Source organism: Triticum dicoccoides, chromosome 3A, assembly GCF_002162155.2.
Source record: "Triticum dicoccoides isolate Atlit2015 ecotype Zavitan chromosome 3A, WEW_v2.0, whole genome shotgun sequence".
NCBI classification, from domain to species: Eukaryota; Viridiplantae; Streptophyta; class Magnoliopsida; order Poales; family Poaceae; genus Triticum; species Triticum dicoccoides.
The window spans coordinates 555,800,260-555,813,503 of NC_041384.1; positions in this window are offsets into that span (position 1 = coordinate 555,800,260).

The following is a 13,244-nucleotide window of genomic DNA, read 5'->3' on the forward strand; positions in this document are numbered from 1 at the left end:
AGCGTGTACATCCGAGTCACTCCTATGAGAGGAGTTAAGCGATTTCAGACTCGTGGAAAGTTGGCACCCAGATTCATTGGTCCATTCCCAATTATGTCTCGAGTGGGTATAGTTGCATACCAACTGGAACTACCCCCAGAGTTGTCAGATATACACATTGTATTCCATGTCTCGCAATTGAGACGATGCATATCCCCGCCTGAGAAAAAGACTGCAATGACTGAGATAGAATTGGCAAAGGATTTAACTTATGAAGAAAGACCGTTCAAAATTTCGGATCAATTGGAAAGGGTCACTCGCAGCAAAGTCATAAAATTTATCAAAGTTCAGTGGGAGCATCACACAGAGTCAGAAGCAACTTGGGAGCAGGAGGAGTTCCTTAAGAGTTAGTATCCAGAATGGTTTTCCCAAGAAACCGAATCTTGAGGACGAGATTCATTCTAAGTGGGGGAGGTTTGTGACAGCCTGGTTTTTGCCCTCTCTTATTTGTTTGACTTTTCACTTGAAATTTTTTGAAACTTGGAGTTTTTTGAATCTTTTCATTTGGACTTAAGCACTTGGGCATCCTTGGCTTTCACCCAAGTGTTTCACTTCTCTCCCAAACCATCATTTCACTTCTGATCCACCTCAACATAATCTTTGGAATATTTTTCTTTAATGAAAAATATTCATTTTCTCTCTAAAACCCTAAGCCAAATCTGTTTGCTCCAAAGCAACCCTAATTTTCATGGCTCCGAAAATTCTAGGAAAATTCACAAATATTTTAGGGACCCTAGGGCACCTCCCTGAGCAAAAATATTTCATCACTTTTTGGAATATTTTTGCTACAGAAAATCTTTTCTGTTCTAGACAGAAATGGGGCTTTCTACAGCAACTACCATTTTACTTGCTCCATTTGACCTGATCTTTCTTGTGCTTATTTACCTTAGTAACTCTAAGCTAGCCTCCAAATCACAGCTTCAAATTCCCAGCCATTTGACCACAGTAACATCACAAAGTTACTATCCAGAAACTTACCAGACTTGTAAAACTTTCTCTACTGCACCTGGATCCAAACCAAACAGTGGTAAACTTCAAAACCACCGCGAACAACATGCCAGACATGAATTTTGGACGAAGGCTGGCCTGTGGAGAGATTTCGCGCGGTGACCAGGCGTATCCATGATGGCAGGCATGTGTGTCGACGCGCTCTGGGAGCCGCCGAGCGCTCTGTTCACGCGTGCTCGCTTCCCCCGACTGCCAAACCTAGCCAAAACTCGCCACCATCATCGTCTCGACACCCTTAACTCCACCCTGGCACTCGCCGATGCTGGAGCTCTCCGCAGCGAGCACGGGCAAGGTCCGGCCAGCCCAACAGTGCGGGTACACTGTGCTTTTCGTCACCCCCCTTGATCCTGTGCTCGTCTTCACTCGCCCACAGTGGCCGCGTGACCTCCGTCGCCTTCTCCCCCTGTCACTGACACCGCTCGTCGCCGGGCGCCGTGGACAGGTGTCCCCCGATGGAGCCCGAAGCACCCTCGTCGCTCGCCTATATATAGAGCCCCTTCCCAACCTCTCTGAGCATCCTCTAGCACTCACACACACTCCACGGTCGAGTAGGAAGCCGTAGCCCTGCCGGGAAGGCCTCGGCCCGCCGCCCCCGAGCTCGAGCTCGCCGGCGATCCCCTCTGGTAGCCGCGGTAGCTCCAGCCCCTCCCAGGCCTGGGCGACCTCTCCAGGGCCTCCGCCCCTCTTCGGTGAGGCCGTTTCGCCCGCTTGGAGCCCCTGGAGCGGACTCTGCTCGCCGTCTTCTTCAACTCCGGCGACCTCCTCGTTCTGCCTCCGCTCGCGAGCTCAATTCTGACGCCGTCTGACCACCCCTAGCCACGCTTCGGGTACGGGCAGGTGCGCCTCGACCTCCTCTTGCCATCCCTCCCTCTCGTTTTGGCCAAAGAGCCCTCGTCGCCGGCGAGAGCTCCGGCGAAGCCGCGGCCATCTCTGTTTCCCTCTCCCTCTTTCCGCACCTGACTAGCGGGGCCCGCTAGTCAGCCACTCAGTATGCACGTCAAGCGGTACGAGTGGTGGCGCCCCTGGGCTTTACGCCTTCGACGTCACCCCCAGTCTTTTCCTTTATTCAAATTCATTTGAATTTACAGAACACTTCAAACAGTTATAACTTTTTAACCATAAGTCCAAATGAATTGATTCTTTTTGCATTGTGTTCTTTGAAAGGAAATCTAACAGCTCACCAAAGATGAGATTTTTATGAGCTGTTTAGAATTTCTAGTCAATTTCAGAAGTGTTCTTGATATTTTATTTTTGTGTTTAAAATTAGTTTTAGAAGGTGAGGCTTGTCTTGAGGATCACCAGGAGGCTTGTGAACCTCATCTGCACTAAGGCAAGCCACAACAACATTTTTATGATGCCATTACAATATTTGTGATTTTCCCACTTGAATGAAATGATTAATCCATGCATTTAAAGAATTATTGAGTTATTTGTATTTTGTTAAATGTTGAATAGTTGTTATGCTTGATTTACAGAATAGTTGAAACTAGTTTAGTGAATAAAGCAAGTTAAGTTTTATTTGAGTTGATGTTAGAAATAATTTTGTTATGCATGGTAGTTATATTGCTGCCTTTCGGAAATTGATAAAAATTTGTTAGAAGATATTCTGTTAAATATTCTATTAGATCATATTACTTGTTTTACAGAAAGTTTGAACTTAATTTAGTGATAAAGAAAGTAAGCACTATTGATAGTAAAATCTTTTGCTATGCATATGAAAAAGTTATCGGGATTGCTTTCTTGCCTAAGAAATTAATGAAACTTGTTACAAAAATATTTTGGTTAAGTTATGAGTCATTTGAGCTAGTAAAGTAACGCGAGTTGTTGACGGTCATGCTTGGTGTATAGATGACATCGGTCATTTTTAGGATGCATGTGTTGTTTTGCATTCCATGGCATACTATGACACCGGTCATTGTTACTTAAAGTTGAAACTGAAAATAACTCAATTTGAATACACCGTTGACTGGGTCATCGTGCTGCTGAATCGAGTTATTTCCAGCGCAACCACATTTGCCTTAATGGGGGGCCTTGATTCGGTCCATTGACACGGCCTCTGGTCGGTGCCTCCATCTAGGGAAGGTTATGTCGTGTTTGCCATGGCCTGGCAAGCAGGCATAATCTTGTGTGCTCGTTAATGAGATTATGGTACCTATTTCCCCAAGTGGGAGTTTTTCCCAAGTGGGAGTTTCCCCGAGTGGGAGTTTGGCCAGGACGGTGGTCGGGGTGTCTTTGGTAGACACGGGGCCACCCAGGACCAGCCCGTTGGGGATTTGGGTCGGAGTGGCCGGGAGAGTGCTGTGGAAATGGAGGGGTTTTGTCAGAATGCCGTTGGTCCACCCGAATGGGAGTACGAGGCCATGGGTTCCGTGGTGTGGGTACAGTGTGCTACCTCTGCAGAGTGTGTAATCTATCGATAGCCGCGTCCACGGTTAAGGACACCTCGTAGTAGGTCCCACCATGAGTCAACGAATAATAAAAATTTCACACTAATCTGTAAACTTTGCATTGTCAAGGATGGCAGAAAGGCCATCGAGGAATTTGGGACCAGATATTGGTCGTGGTTGTGATCGTCGTAAGGATCACGAGTCATTGTGTTTTACCATGTCGGTGGTGTGTTTTACCACATTGGTGGTGTGTTTTACCATGTTGGTGGTGTGTTTTACCACATTAGTGGTGGTTGTGATCTGAGAATGATCACGGTTGGTAAGTTGTCCTGAGGGACGTTCAAGCATGATCACAGCATGTTAACATATAGTGTTGCATCATTAATAATTGGCTAAATATCATTGAGGGAGTCCTGGATAAGGGGGTGTTCGGATAGCCGGACTATACCTTCAGCCGGACTCCTGGACTATGAAGATACAAGATTGAAGACTTCGTCCTGTGTCCGGAAGGGACTTTCCTTGGCGTGGAAGGCAAGCTTGGCGATACAGATATTCAAATCTCCTACCATTGTAACCGACTTTGTGTAACCCTAACCCTCTCTGGTGTCTATATAAACCGGAGGTTTTTAGTCCGTAGGACAATATAGACAACAACAATCATACCATAGGCTAGCTTCTAGGCTTTAGCCTCTCTGATCTCGCGGTAGATCTACTCTTGTACTACCCATATCATCAGTATTAATCGAGCAGGACGTAGGGTTTTACCTCCATCGAGAGGGCCCAAACCTGGGTAAAACTTCGTGTCCCTTGCCTCCTGTTACCATCCGGCCTAGACGCACAGTTCGGGACCCCCTACCCGAGATCCGCCGGTTTTGACACCGACATTGGTGCTTTCATTGAGAGTTCCTCTGTGTCGTCGCCATCAGGAAGGATGCCTCGCCCCGTCTTTAAAGATGGCACCGTTGCTAAGGGAGCTTTGGCTGTTGGCCAAACCCTCCGGCTAGGTGGTTTTCTTATGACCGCCTGTTCGGCTTCTGCGCCGATGATGACCTCTCAAGCTATCGAAAACAATCTTCATGTCAGCTCGGAACTTGCCAAGCAGTTAGATCCAATGGAGCTCTCCTCCATAAACGAGCTCTTGGATCGCTTCGCCGCCATAGGAGTCGCTACGGATTACGACCAGATTGGGCCTAAACCCGATCTGAGAGAGATTAACTCTCCCCAAGTCACCCATCACGTTGCCGTGGTAGAGGGACAGTGCGACGACCCCTCATCTATCTTAAGGACTCATTACGTCCGGATTCCTGATCCTTCCAAGCCGGATACCCGCGGAGGGGAGGATATCACTCAATACCTGAACTTAGAGTCAGGCGACAGACTGGATTCATTGGACAACATCCAGGAATCCAAATTTTCGAGTTCGGAAATTCCTCGGTCTATGAGCCTCAGATGGGGTGAGGCTTCGGATTTAATTCCACCCACCCACCCGAACATTAGCAATTTATCCCAAATTAGGCAAGAGCCCGAAGAGACAGTACATCATTACTCGGCCAGATTCCTCCTGGTTATGAACAGGATAAAGGACTGCCGCGAGGAAGACGCGATTTGATTCTTCTGCAATAATTGCACGGACAAGGGAATCCTCAACGCCATAAGTCACCGTGATATCACACGTTTCGCTAACTTGGCGCCCATAGTACGAAAGTACTTTGCGACGGAAAGCGCCTGGAAAACCGAAATAAAATTTTGGGACAATCCGGCCCTGAATGCAAACCCAGTCCGAAATAAAAGGGTGCATCATCGCCAGACACCCGGGTCAAACACCAAAAAGAAAAAACCCTCTACAGGGCATGGAACCGTATTGGAAGGATGGCTTAACGGACCCTATAAAATTCACAGTACAGAGGACGCCACACCAACTCACAGCCTTAGAGCATGCTGGATACTCCGGCAGGTGGCCAAAATTGGCGACAATCTCCTAATTCCGGAGGCCACAGAAAGCCACCCCAGAGACACCAATATGATATTAACAGTCTTCGAGACTTTCACATCAAATAATATGCGAAAAAGGACACTCCGCAGCCTTGCCGAAGTCTACCAAGTAGCAACAATAAATCCATGGAGTGACAGGGCTATTACCTTTAACGCCAGTGATGAACCTAAGTTCCGAACAGCCCGAGCACCAGCCGCATTGGTCCTCAGTCCAATAATGGATGGCTTTCGTCTTACCAAGGTACTCATGGACTGTGGCAGCGGATTAAACCTCATTTATGAGGAAACCCTTCAAAAAATGGAAATAGACTGGAACCGCATTGAGCGAAGCAGCACAACCTTTAGAGGAATAATCCCCAGTCAGGAAGCGCGCTGTACAGGAAAAATCACACTAGATGTGGTGTTCGGCATGCCGGATAATTACAGGTCCGAAGAGGTCACGTTATGTGTGGCTCCGTTCAGCAGCGGTTATCATGCTCTGCTAGGGCGGGAAGCTTTTACAATCTTCCAAGCAATACCCCATTACGGGTACATGAAGCTCAAGATGCCCGGGCCCAACGGGATCATCACTCTCGCTAGTGATCCGGACATAGCACTCTGCGCCGAAAACAAGACAGCCGCACTGGCCCTTGAGGCACTATCCGAAGCCCTAGCGGCTAAGAAACTGACTGCACTGCGCTCCATGGTGAATAGAGACGACGTGGTACTCAACAAAAGATCCAAGTCCACCTCCTTTAAACTGGCGGACGAAATAGTCAAATTCCAGGTCCATCCAACGAACCCCAATAAAACAGCTTCCATCGGGGCACATTTAAGCCCTGATGTAGATGCCGCACTATGAGAGTTCCTACGAGAGAACTGGGACATTTTCGCCTGGCACCCTTCAGACATGCCAGGAATCCCACGCAGGCTGGCCGAGCACAGCTTAAATATCCTAAAAGAATTCAAACCTGTCAAGCAAGCTCTTCGGCGTTTTTCCGAATCTAAGAGACAGGCCATGGGAGAAGAGCTAGCAAAGCTATTGGAGGCCGGATTCATCAGAGATATAAAACATCCGGACTGGCTAGAAAACCTGGTGATGGTACCAAAGAAGGACAAATCCTGGCGCCTGTGTGTTGATTTTAAGGACCTTAACAAGGCTTGCCCAAAGGATCCCTTCCCACTCCCCCGCATCGATCAAATTATCGACGCTACCGCAGGACACGATTCGTTGTGTTTCCTCGACGCATATTCCGGCTACCATCAAATCAAGATGGCATAACCAGACCAAGCCGCAAATGCATTCATCACACCATACGGCCCATTCTGCTTCACCACAATGCCCTTCGGGCTGAAAAACGCCGGCGCAACATATCAGCGCATGATTCAGACATGTCTGGCAAACCAGATCAGCAAAACGGTGGAGGCATATGTAGATGATGTGGTCGTCAAAACAAGACATGTCGAATCTCTGGTAGACGACTTGAGGCTCACATTCGATAACCTCCGAACATACGACATCAAGCTCAACCCGGAAAAATGCGTTTTCGGTGTTCCAGCCGGAAAGCTCTTGGGCTTCATTGTATCCGGTAGAGGAATTGAAGCAAATCCAGCCAAGATCTGAGCTCTGTCGCAACTGGATATCCCAAAGGACCTCAAACAAATACGAAAGTTAACCGGATGCGTGGCAACTCTAAGCCGCTTTATCTCCCGCTTGGGAGAAAAGGCCCTACCCCTTTACCGCCTCCTTCGGCGCACCGAACACTTCGAATGGACGGATGCAGCCACGGCCGGACTCGACGAAATAAAAGCCATACTGGCAACAAACCCAGCCCTGGCCGCGCCAAACACTGGTGAACCAATGTTATTGTACATTGCAGCAACACATCAGGTTGTAAGCGCAGTACTCGTCGTCGAACGAGAAACGGATGGACACAAATTCCCCCTTCAAAAGACGGTCTATTATGTGTCCACTGTCCTCACTCCTTGCAAATCACGGTACCCGCATTATCAAAAGATTGCGTACGCGGTATTCATGGCATCCCGGAAGCTACGACACTACTTTCAAGAGTGTTCAATAACAGTAGCCTCGGAAGTACCATTTAACGACATTATAAACAACCATGACGCAACGGGCCGGATTGCAAAATGGGCCATAGATCTCCTCCCGTTCGACATAACTTATAAGCCACGGCGAGCCATCAAGTCGCAAGTCTTGGCCGACTTCGTCGCAGAATGGACGGAGGCCGAACTCCCTAAAGAGTACGGCACATATTCAAATTGGATCATGCATTTCGACGGCTCCAAGATGTTGGCCGGACTGGGGGCTGGCGTCGTTTTGACGTCCCCCATAGGAGACACAGTTCAATACGTAGTCCAGATTATATACACGGACTCCAACAATGCAGCCAAATATGAGGCCCTTTTACATGGTCTCCGGATGGCAGTATCCATGGGCATTCAACGCCTAGAGGTGCGCGGGGACTCGAACCTCGCAATATCCCAAATAAATGGAGACTTCGATGCCAAGGATCCAAAAATGGTAGCTTACCACAACGCCGTCCTAAAAATGTCAGCTCGGTTCGAAGGGCTTGAATTCCACCATGTAGCCCGGGAAAATAATCAGGCGGCAGATGTCCTGGCACGCATCGGCGCCAAACGTGATGTAGTCCCCCCAACATCCTCTTGGAAAGGCTGTTCAAGCCATCCGTAGTATGGGAAGGGGAGCCAAACAATAACATCCCGGACCCAACCGCACTGCCCGACACCGAACATTCCGACACAATCGGAGGCTCTGCCAATGAAATAACACCTTTAGCCCACGTAATAATGGCCGTTATCGCCTCGTGGACGGAACCATTCCTCGCCTACCTTACTAGGCAGGGACTCCTCGAGGACCAAAATGAGGCACGCTGCATAGTGAGGCGATCCAAAGCTTACAAAGTCCACGAGGGAGAGCTTTATAAGAAAAGCACTACCGGAGTCCTTCAAAGGTGCATCTTCGAAGAGGAAGGGCGGAACCTCCTGGCTGAAATTCATGCCAGACTCGGCGGTCATCACACGGCAGCTCGGTCCCTTGTAAGCAAGGCCTTCCGTACAGGCTTTTATTGGCCGACGGCCCGGGCAGACGCCCAGGACTTAGTCCAACGATGCACCGGTTCCAGCTCTTTGCAAACCAAAGCCATATGCCACCCACCGCCCTCCAAACTGTCCCCATCACTTGGCCCTTCGCGGTCTGGGGGCTTGACATGGTTGGACCCCTTAAAGGCGGCACCCACAAGCAAAAGTACTTACTGGTCATGGTGCATAAGTTCACCAAATGGATAGAAGCCAAGCCTATTAAGACGGACAAATCTGGACCGGTGATAGACTTTATATCCGGGGTTGTACACCATTACGGCGTCCCCCACAACATCATCACGGATAACGGCACGAACTTTACGGCCGACGAGGTAAAACTCTGGTGCAAAAACATGGGCATCAAGCTCGATTATGCTTCCGTCTATCACCCACAAACTAACAGCCAGGTCGAACGTGCAAATGGTCTTATCATGAGCAGCATCAAACCCAGATTAGTGCGGTCCCTCAAGGAATCTAACACACACTGGGTAGAGGAGCTCAACTCCGTACTCTGGGGGCTGCGGACCACGCCGAATAGCACCACCGGATACACACCATTCTTTATGGTGTACGGCGCAGAGGCAGTTTTGCCTTCCGACATAATTCATGACTCACCTCAAGTGCGCATGTACGAAGAAAGAGAAGCCGAGCTCGATCGGCAGGACAGCTTGGACGCATTAGAGGAGGAGCGTGACGTGGCAAAAGCCCGTTCCGCATTCTATCAACAACATGCTCGAAGATACCAAAGCAGAGAAGTACGGGCCAAAAATTACAACATTGGCGAATTAGTTCTAAGACTACCGGACAAGAAAAAGGACAAACTCAAGCGCAAGTGGGAAGGTCCCTTCATAATTGACCAAGTCCTAACTAGTGGAGCGTACCGCCTGCGAGATGCATCGGATAACCGACTCAAGCCGAACCCATGGAACGCAGCCCGTCTCCGAAGATTCTATGCCTAGCGCCGGACTCTGTGTTCGTCTCCTTCCTCTGTCCATTTTTATATACTTTCTGTCTTACATTCCTCTTCTTCTCTCTCTCTCTCTCTCTCTCTCTCTCTCTCTCTCTCTTATAGCCTTTAAAGGCTCATAAAGTGACGCGCTATCCGCGCTCATTAAACCTGGGGGCTTCTTTAAACAGAAGCTTATTTATACGGGCTTCATACCCAACACATGTGTCACACTTCCGCATGTACCTTTTATTCACCATTATATGCATCAATATGACTTAAGTTTTGGCCAAGATGGGTTGCCTGGCTCCTGTGCTTACCCCTACGTTCCCGATTATTTGGCTAGGTGGTAAAGGGAGCACCTCTGCGATTGTTACTGCCGGGTCAGCCGGACGTGTACCTCAGACTGGGTGAAGCCGAAAGCTAGCGTTCTTAAGGGAATATTCGGTCGGTGAACTAAAGATGATCTTTTTTTACTTTATTTATCTATACGCCCCCAGATGTTTTTCCTGCGTTTCTTTTCGCAGCATGGACATGCACCTTAGGGCATGCCTCCCAGGGAAAGGAACCCCTAACAGAACTATTCTCCATGGAAGATGTTTCTTACTAACCATGTAATATAACATAACTAGTCAGGCACTTGTCTGTTCACGCACTAATGACCCCTACGCCTAGTCTCCATGCATTCCCCGGTTCCTATATAACCGCATGGGAATTTGGACACACTCCGGACCGTCAGGTCCTGAGGCTGAAGCGAAAAGGTCGGCCATGACAAATGATCTACAATCCGGCTAGAAGGCATTATAAATGTCAATTAAATTACATAGTCATTTTGACTGATTGTATTCCTGTTCAATACCATCTAACAGGCTGTCTAATTTACAGTCCTGCTGGGAATACTTTGCGGCCAACTCTACTTGGCCGTATACTAAGCTTACAGGGATCTCCTTCCCATCGGGCCCTACAGGACCGACCTCGGCCATGTGGTTGGGGTCAGCCTTTGTGTACCGCATCTTCACCATGGCCCAGGTCTCCCTAGAGCCTTGAAGGCAGGCCGATATCTTCCACAATCGGAAGCGCCGCCGTGCTCCCTTTAGCTTCTCCGCAAGCTCTACAAGACTTTCGGGCATGGAGACAGATGGCCACAGGGCCTGGGCGATGCCTTGCATCGACTGCCGAACTCGATCGAGCTGTTGCGAGAGCTCAGGAAGAAGGTCACCCGTAGAACCGGGCATCTCCTCTGGAGGACGACCTATTAGCACACCTACAGACATTGCTCTGTTAGTCGACTTCCCCGCCGAACTTTCTTTCAAAGGTTCGTTCAAGCACTTACTAAATATGCCGCGCCGAAGCCGCTGATTCTCCTTTACGGAGTCTGACAGCTGGGCACGAACATCTTTCAGCTCGATGCCCAGCTTGGTGTTGGCATCTTAGAGATTGTTCTTCTCCCGCCTCACCTTTGTCAGCACCTTCTCACCAACCTTTAGCTGGCGTAGGAGGTGTTGCCTTTCCGGATTCAATCCGGCGCCATTTGCAATTTCATTTGTCAGATTCACACCCATGCCGTGCTTCGCAAAATACTTATCTTTCGAAGTGTATATTACCAGAGGGGGTCTCCTTGGGCTCCCCTGCTGCGGCTAGTGTGGCCTCAAGTTGGGCTTTGCACTCTTCCAGCTCCTTGGACAGTAGGGAATTCTTTTCTGTAAGAACCTGCATAACAAATGATCCTTAAATCAGTTATTCTAACTGTCTCAAGTCTCGGGGGCTACTGGTATATATATATATATATATATATATAATTAACAAAATTTTCTTACCCGTATGTCCTTTACATATTGCTCCATGGCTCTGGCTAGACCATTTTGAGCGGCACGGAGGTACGCATCTCCCGAGTTGAATGCATCTGACGCCCCTTGGGAGAAACAAGCGTTGCGAAGAATTGTCTGCCGACGCCTGTGGTTCATGGCACTCTCCTCCTAAGAGTTGGTGGCAGACAATCCGTCCACATCCTCCATCGGAGGAGCGGCTGGCGCGCGCCTTGCATTTGCCTTCGCCTTTGGACTAGGCTTTGGAGCCTGGCTGGTGGAGGCGCGATTGGCAGCCTCTCCGGATATAGTCCGGCGAGGTCTCTTTGTCCTGAAGAGAGCATGAGTGTCAATGTGCCTCGAAGGTATAACACCTGGGATAAGGGGGCGCGCCATACCTTTGCGCTGACGCCTTGGTCCGGACTGCACTTCTTTTCTGCCCACGGGGCCCTGCAGCCCCTCATTGGCTTGTCGCCGTAGGTTCGGCTTTCCGCCTCAAAAACCTCCCCTGCAAAGCTCGGTTGTAATCAGGAAACTGAAAACACGAGAGGGTGGACACCTATTTGGGGTACTGGGACTTCGATCTCAGTTACCTGGGAGGCCAGGATTAGCCACGGGTAATCGTTCGTAATGGCCACCAAGGCGTTGTCCTTGCTCAATTGATGGAACACTCCATCAATCAGCTCCATAGATATGTCCGGATCCTCTTGAGAGGCCGGGTCAAGGGACCGTCCTGGGTCCTCGGGTTGTGGAGGAGGGCTGCTTATTTCCTTAACAGCCCGGCGCAGTTCCTACATTGAAGTCGTCAGACTGAATATTTAACAATGGGAATACCAAACGGATGGGCAAGTAAATGCGACCGCTTACCCAGCTTGGGGGATTGTGCATAGAGAATCCACCCTGTGGGTTGACGCAGAGGAATTCCTCCTCTTCTCCCTTATACAAAATGGACAATATCTTTAGTAGAGCGGCAGCTGAATCCGGCCCCTTACGGCCGTAGCGGGTGGCGTCGTCCTCCCTGTTGAAGTCCCACATGGGGTGGCTTCTATACTGAAGCGGCTGCACCCCCCGCATGATGCATTCGGCCATAACCCCGATCATGGTTAGTCCGGAATGGGATAACAATCTTATTCGGCCCATCAGGTAAATGATGTTCCTGTCACTTTCCCTCTGAGGGCTCCGTGGACGCCAGTGAGGGAGTCCTGGATTAGGGGGTGTTTGGGTAGCCGGACTATACCTTCAGCCGGACTCCAGGACTATGAAGATAAAAGATTGAAGACTTTGTCCCGTGTCTGGATGGGACTTTCCTTGGCATGGAAGGCAAGCTTGGCGATGAGGATATTCAAGATCTCCTACCATTGTAACCGACTTTGTGTAACCCTAACCCTCTCCGGTGTCTATATAAACCGGAGGGTTTTAGTCCATAGGACAACTTCATCATACAACAATCATACCATAGGCTAGCTTCTAGGGTTTAGCCTCCTTGATCTCATGGTTGATCTACTCTTGTACTACCCATATCATCAATATTAATCAAGCAGGACGTAGGGTTTTACCTCCATCAAGAGGGCCCGAACCTGGGTAAAACATCGTGTTCCTTGCCTCCTGTTACCATCCATTCTAGACGCATAGTTCGGGACCCCCTACCTGAGATCCGCCGGTTTTGACACCGACATTGGTGCTTTCATTGAGAGTTTCTATGTGTCGTCGCTTTTAGGCTCGATGGCTCCTTCGATCATCAACAACGATGCATTCCAGGGTGAGACTTTTCTCCCCAGACAGATCTTCGTCTTTGGCGGCTTCGCACTGCGGGCCAATTCGCTTGGCCACCTTGAGCAGATCGAAAGCTACGCCCTGGCCATCAGGTCAGGTTTGGAAGCCTAAAATACACGGCTGACATCCGTGGGACTTGATCTTCGACGGATTCGAGCCATGGCCAAGCGCGCCGCACTGTCTCGATGGGCATGA